The sequence below is a fragment of the Helianthus annuus genome, chromosome 11 (assembly GCF_002127325.2).
Source record: "Helianthus annuus cultivar XRQ/B chromosome 11, HanXRQr2.0-SUNRISE, whole genome shotgun sequence".
NCBI lineage: Eukaryota > Viridiplantae > Streptophyta > Magnoliopsida > Asterales > Asteraceae > Helianthus > Helianthus annuus.
The window spans coordinates 180,245,207-180,253,551 of NC_035443.2; positions in this window are offsets into that span (position 1 = coordinate 180,245,207).

The following is an 8,345-nucleotide window of genomic DNA, read 5'->3' on the forward strand; positions in this document are numbered from 1 at the left end:
CGATTTGTCATATAGATTATAGTTCTAGTCCCATATGAGACAAAACATGTAGATGAGTAGATTTGAAAATAGGGATGAGCGAATAGTATCGGGAACCGGTTTGGAAATAGTATCGAAACGGTATTGGTACTATTTGCTCATCCCTACTTTCAAATCTACTTATCTACATGTTTTTTCTGATATAGGACTAGAATTGTCAACCGCATGAGAAAAAAGATGTTTCTATCGGTTTGGAACTAGTATCGAACCGGTATTGGTACTATTTGCTCATCCCTACTTTCAAATGTACTTATCTACATGTTTTGTATGATATGGGACTAGAGTTGTCAACGACATGAGAAAAAAAGAAGTTTCTATCACACATTAGTATCGTTAGACTAGCGGCCCATTGGTGAAAAAGATGGTCTATGTGGATGCTAACTTAATGTAAACTGATCAATGATATAAATGTTAAAGTGAAGAAGGTATATCCGTATAAATAAAATGAATACGTAGACAGAATAGATACTTAATGAAAATGTTCACGTCAGATTTATAAAAATAGAGCAAATATTTGGTAATTCTTTTACATCTAAAAAGTAGTTTTCTAATTATAAGAGAAAATCAATATATGAAAATTCTTAGTATTTTGTTATTGTAAAGGTAAGGAATTCGGGCTCGAATCCTTAACCTTAAGTAGATTAATCTTCTAATGGCTTTATAAACTTCCAATTTACATTGTGTTATTTGGGGGTGGGAACCAAGGGACTAGGGGCCAGAAGGTGTCAAAAGGGAACACCAATGTAGATGATTTGTTTGGGCCCAAAATGAAAGTCGGTGAGCCCAAGATGAGCATAGTAAACACACAAGTTGAAGTTGGACTATTGGAGTACTTGAACTGTTGAATATGATATCTTTTTATTAAATGGATGAATAGATGATCATGCAAGCGGTGTTGTTTTGACACCTTCTATATGCATATATTTTTTGTAGCTACTTTTGTTAAGTTCAATTTTTTTATAGTTATTAGATATTTAGAGGATAAAGTTATTCTACAAAGTCTCCTAAAAAATAAGAAGTCCACAAAGACACAATAGATCGCAAAATATAACACAATGCCAAAAAATATATCACAATGTCGAAGAAAAAAGACACAATGAGTCACAAAAAGATACTATGACGCAAATAGAGAAAAGACACAATGATAAATAAAAAGACACAATGATGTAAACAAAAAATCTAAAATCTACAAGCTAAACATCTAAAAACAAAAACCTAAAATCTCACATCGTAGAGTCTGATGAGACGGTTCCAATGCCGCTTGAATGAAGTCAATCGGGGTCCGTTTAATACCTTTCTTACAACTTTTTATTTTTTAGAAGACTTTATATTTGATCTAACCCGATATTTGGATGCGGTTCTAAAAAGATATGCATTTAGATGTTGGGTTTTGTAATCCATGTTGGGTTATGTAATCTTTTTGTCATTTATATAGTTATTAGATATTTAGATGACGTTCTAAAAAGATATACATTTAGATGTTGGGTTATGTAATCTTTTTGTCATAATTGGCCAGGCCCATAAATGTTGACTTGTTGTTGGGCTGAAACAGTACAAATAAACTATAAAAACTGACCTGGCCGTTTTAAGAAAACGAAAACTGATGTTACATGGTACAAACAACCGGACGAGCTCTAGTTCGTTTAACTTATGAGAGCTCAAGCTCGGCTTGAGCTTTGAGCTTTGTTTCTAAAGCTCGGGCATCGGCTTATGGGTAGCATTTCAAGCTCGAGCTCAGCTCGTTTATTATTTACTATTTTATTTATATTAATTATAATTTATATTTTTTTTTATCAACTTGAAATATAACATATCTATACACACACTAGTAGGAAACCCGTGCGATATTATGGCGACGATAACTTGCAATGTTATACTCGTTTTCTATTAGCTCATCAATCCTCTTGTGATATATATTATATCGTATTGTGTGTGTTTATTAATCTTCTATGTGGTGATCAAGAATTCTTATGATGCAATGCAAGTCGCGTATAAAAAGAAATTAGCAACGGGTAACATCAATCAAATGTTATACGAAAAGGTAACAATACCCAAAAGGCCAAAATATATACAAATGGTGAACTAGAGAAAAGCTAAACTTAGTTATTTTACATAAATATATTTAATATCTATATATACTTAAAATTTTAGTTATATCAACTATTTTACAACCTTCATTATGAGCCTCTTAAATACATTTGTGTACAAGATTGTAATTTTACCATATTTACAAGTTACGAAGCACCATGTACAAGGATGTGTAAGCTATTTAATCCAAAATTTTAAGACACCAAAGGGGTATAATCGGTAATTTTCCATCTTCTTCTAGAACCCTAATAGTAATAGTAAAGACACGCCGCTTCACTTCATCTTCCCCCTAACCCCTCCAATCCCATAAAATCCACCACACCCTACATAGCTTCTCTGAAACACCCTAATTCCCAATAAACTCATTTCCATTTCATCTCCATCTTCAATTAACGAATAAAAATCCAGTGCGATGTCATCGGAGATCGAGGTGGTGACGATTAGTGTCCAGTTTTACCAGATCAACCAACGGGTACAGAGCCATCAAGAACTGGCTATTCACAAATATATATACTTGAAATTTTAGTTACATCAACTATTTTACAACCTTCATTATGAGCCTCTTAAATACATTTGTGTACAAGATTGTAATTTTACCATATTTACAAGTTACGAAGCACCATGTACAAGGATGTGTAAGCTATTTAATCCAAAATTTTAAGACACCAAAGGGGTATAATCGGTAATTTTCCATCTTCTTCTAGAACCCTAATAGTAATAGTAAAGACACGCCGCTTCACTTCATCTTCCCCCTAACCCCTCCAATCCCATAAAATCCACCACACCCTACATAGCTTCTCTGAAACACCCTAATTCCCAATAAACTCATTTCCATTTCATCTCCATCTTCAATTAACGAATAAAAATCCAGTGCGATGTCATCGGAGATTGAGGTGGTGACGATTAGTGTCCAGTTTTACCAGATCAACCAACGGGTACAGAGCCATCAAGAACTGGCTATTCACAAAAATCCATGGAGAAACAAACGAATGTGAGGAATGAAGTTCGATTTTTATCCGTCAAGGTAGGTTTTGCTGAAGCCGGATCATCACATGCTGTTCCCAGAGTTGAACTACAGCTTTAGGTATTTTACTTTGAGCCGGGACCCATGTGACAATAAATTAAAATTGATATGCGATATATGTAAAATTGTTGTCTTTTTTGTATCAGTTCTGATTCTTGAATGTGTAACTTGAAATGATTGCTTCACCATCTTCTTCAATCGTTGGTTTCAACAGAAAACGACTGATGGATTCTAGGCGACGACGATGAACACCTGGCGGCAATGGTGGATCGATTTAGTGACGAACTTGGTTGTGGTGGTGAATGGAAACAACGGTGGATTGAACACCGACGGTGACGGCGAAATAGGATTTCCACGGGTATTTTGGTGACCGAAGTAAGATCACTTCGTCTCTCATCTATTCCTATTTAAGATTTTAAGTTCTTTAGAATTGATCTTAAGGTTTTATATGTAGGATTATGTTTCTTGATTGAATGATGAAAATAGTTTGTTGAAGGAAAAACTTGATGCAGCAAATAACTAATTTGGATCTAAGGTAGGCTTAACGTTATGTAGTTCTTTGATTTCTTTTATTTTGTTACTTTTTTATGGGTTTTGAGTGTGTACAAAATACTAGGTAGTCTGGGGGTTATAAACGTATTGCAGGTATTATCATAGTTGTGTGTAAAGAACACTTTTTCATTTTTGTTAATCTGGGTGATTAGATAATTCGGATGGTGTTGCCTGGTTTTTGTTATAAAAAATGAATTTGAAGATGATGATGGTAGTATAAGTATGGAACTTATATACTTTTCGGTTATTCGGAACCATTCTAAGATACTTTTTACATTAAAAGTTGCAAATTACGTTCCTCATGACCAGCTTTTATCTATGTTGGGTTGTTTAATGACTGGTCGATCCAGAGGTTTATGCATTTAAATGGATCACACTTATATTGACCCAATAATTTATTTTTGCGAACATTCTTCACATCTGTGACACACTGTTAAGTTACCCAGGAGGTCCTCATGTATGTTAGTGCACTGTTTTTACATTGAAAGGGTGAAAAAAATGATATGGGTTTTAAAAACCCCCCATCGCTTCAAAAGGCGCAGTGTTTACATACAGCGCAGCTGAGGTCTACTTTTTGGCAAACATTTTACTAGACGGGGCAATCTTGACCCAAAACCTTACAAGTGGGTCACTTTGGGTTGCTTTTTAAATTATATGGGTTGGTTTGGGTAAAATATTTTCACTCAATGGGTCAAAATGGGTCAATTAAAATTCCATCTCATATACTTTCGGGTCAAAACGGGTCGACAACTTCAAAGAAATGGATCAATGTGGGTTGGTGTCTTAAAGAAACGGGACAAGTTTCGGATCGAAACGGGTTCGGTTTAGATTTAGTTTCGAGCGGCCGGGACGGGTTTTGGATCAGAACGTAGTTGGTTCAGATCGGATTTACATCTTATGTGTGATATTTTTGCTCGTATAGGTCGAGAAAGCTGGTGGAGAGAAGTGGAAATATTTGAGTGCAGTTGTAAGTAAAATATGGTTTCGATCTTTCGTAGTTTCATACATATGCCATACTTTTTAACTTCTATGATTCAATCAAGTAGTTGTGTAGTAATCCTATCAATCATTAAATATGTTTTTATCACCCAGTTTGTTTTAAAGTATTGGCTTATGATCACAAGGACATGCTCGAACAGTTCTCATGTCTATGCTGCAAACCCAATGGTTGGTGCAGCTGAATTAAGCATTATAAACGGGCCGGCCTGGTATACGGAACCATTTCGGGTTGTTTGATTCTGGTTTCGCATAGCGCTAAAAATAGAAATTTACTTTTTTAACATATAAAAAGCTATGGAAGCTTAGTATTAATCATTCTAAAGTTGGACGTCTCTCCATTTGTCGTCTGACCCGGTTGGGCAAGGTAACGAGTCAAAACATCTTACTTCTTTTATGGGATGGTTTTGGTTGTGCTTATTTAACAAACATTTACCGTCCAAATATTATTTAACCGGCTAAGGTTTTACTCGATTATTTATTTTTGCAGATAATGATCAAGAGTTACGCAAATCACAAGCTGAGATCAAAACACTCTGGTTATCTCAACGACTGAGAGAAAAGGCTATTGAGGAGGAATATGTATGTTCAGCTGTTCACCAACGAATTTGGTTAGATAAAGTTGGGGGGATTTTGCATAGTGCTGGAGCGATCTCGCTCATCAACTTATGTATGATGTTATAATTTTTTTCAAGATGTATGATATATAACATGAAATACCGGGAATATGTATCAGGTTCTTTGTGGTACTCAAAAGACGCAAAAACCTCAACTTATGTATGTTTTTTTATTGTTTGGGATATAATGGTAAATTAATCCTGACCCTATAGTTAAAATCTAGATTTCTTTTCCATCTTTAACCTTTTGACCCTTTCTCTACCCACTATTACTTACAGCTCTTTATTTCTTTAATACTAGCCTTTATTTCTTTTAGTAATTGTGTTTTAATACTGGCACTTATCGACTACCTTATAAGAATGGGTAAAGCTCTTCTTTTTGATATTTTTGATGAGGTTTCAATACATGTAAAGCTTTTCTTGAAATCATACGAGTGGGGGGATAACAGCAACACAGATCATCAATCAACCAATAAAAAAAACCTTTTTTCTTATTCAAATCACCCACAACACTGCAAATTCAACAACTTTTTCAAATCTTCTTGATTGATTCACACTATGAGCAATTCAAGACTCTAAAGATCACCACTTTAACAACAATCTCAAGAAACAGAGATATTCAGGTGCTGTCAATTTGAATTTTTTAGAGTTTAATTACTTTAAGATCTTATTAGTGGCTGCCCCATATGCTTTTATCTTCTTTTTATGTAATTATTATTATTGTTGTTGTTCTAGATCCCTATCGATTTGTTTGATTAATTCTTCATATGGGTGTTTGTAAATTGCATTGTTTTATTGTGCCTCTTTAAATATCCCTGTCATTTAATATCATTCATTAGGATATGATTAATTTGTAGACAGTTGAACGGTCTTTGGTTATGCTATAAGATTGTCGGCTTTGTTATGTTTGTAGGTTCATAGTTTCCCTTCCTCCTCTATTGCCATGGCCAGCCCCCTTAGTTTGCAAACGTCCGACGGTGGTACAAGCAGTCATATGTTCCTTAGTGAACTCTGTGAAGGGAGCACCGGACCTATTATGATAATGGTTTGTAGAAAATGGGACGTGACAAGTGTTAACGGCAGGTACATGAGCACCGACTATATTGTCACTGACATAAAGGTAGTTTTTTACCCTCTGCTATCCCACATTCTTACGCTTTTCTACTTTTGATTCTGAAACAAAAATCTACGCCTTTATTTGCGCAGGGAGGTGTGATGCATTGCACCGCAAGGAATAACATTGCCCACTATTTCTTTGACAAACTCAAAGAGGGCGGTGTATATTTGGTCAACGGTTTCGCCGTGCAACCTACAAATCAATATCGGGTTCTTAAAGACAGCCCCTTTGTGATTGGGTTGCATGGTTCGACAACTGTGAAGCGGGTTGATGATGACGGCGGTCGTTTTGAACGCTACCCTTTGCTGCTTACGACGTTTAATATTAATAGTAAAACGGTAATATTAATAGTAATAATAGTACTAAATAAATAAATAATAATAATATTTTTTATGTTTTTTTAATAATAATAATAATAGTGTTAATACCTCCGATCGAGCTACGAACACGAGTAGGTAGGCGGCTAGGGGGCGGCTGGGCTGCGCCTTTTTGATTAAAGATGCTAATGATTATTATTATTAAAAATAGCAATAATAATAATATACAAATAGAATAATAATTAGTAATGTTAATAAATGAGTGTGAAAAGAATATTCTAAGTTATACATGTTAATTTTTTTAAGACCAACTTAAAGCAGATTATAGACACGACACAGTTATTACAGTTAGATGTTACCGGTTCATATCATCAGTATGCTACGTGTTTTAAAATAATTAATGATGTGATTCATTTAACATAGGTAAAACAGCAAAGTAAAAGTTCCCAAAAAAATATGTATTCTGTTTATAAATTTTTATCGTTTTTGTAAGTTGATCATAACAATAACAATACCACAGGGTTTGTAGTATGGGTGCAATGTGGCCATTAAATCATACTTGGCGTTTTATTTGGTAAGGGTAGAGCAGGCGATATGTTTTGTTTGCTAAAATGGGTCGTGTTAACCTCGAGTACACTATCATATTTAAAAAAACATGTAATATACGGCATAAAGGAAAAGCTGCACAACATTGACATGTTTAACATGATATTTGGCAAGTGGGGTTACATGCCGTTGACATACTTTTAACATGATTCAAATCAGCAAGTTTCAATAGCATAAAGGAATGTATACATTTAACTTGAAATAGTAACCAGTTTTCATATAAAAGGTTTTGGGCCCAATATATTTACAATGATTATGATCCTACCTATTTTATAAAAAATAAATTTAAGTATATAGAGAAAAATATTTGCCTCGAAAATTACCGGGCTTGGTTGATCGTCCGGCTCACACTACCCTGGAGCCGACGATGCTAACACCACATATGAGTCTTTGTGTTGAACATATATGTCACATGTTCATATTAATATTGTCATTGAACTAAAGAGTGCATTTCATAATGTGAGACCATGTATACCTGGAGCCGAGAATTGCTAAAACAGAATAGGAAAAGAAAAAAAAAAGCAAAAGGCAGGCCGCCGAGTTCAGTAAAAAGAAAAATAGCTACCGAATACCGAGAATTAGTAAATCAGAATTGCAAATAATTTAAAATAATTGAATATATATTTGTGTGAAAATAATCAGTTCATATATACGCGCATTGGTTATTGCTAAAGGATTTTATGTATCCAAAATGGGCAGTGGCGTGTGCACGTTTATTTATAACGGTAGAGGTAATAAATGGAGACGTTACTGTATAACCATATCCCCGTTAATTTCTTAAAATACCTAGGTTGATTATTTAATGACTCTCTGTCTTATTCCATTTCAGATGTCATCGGATATGTTACTGAGGTAGGTGCGCCATCTGTGAACGCTTCGGGTTCACGCAAAGTCGAATTCAGTCTAACGAATGAACGGTTAGTAACACGTTCCTATTGCTTACGCAGCCTTCTCTCCCTACGTGACAACTGAGACTTTTATTCTAATCG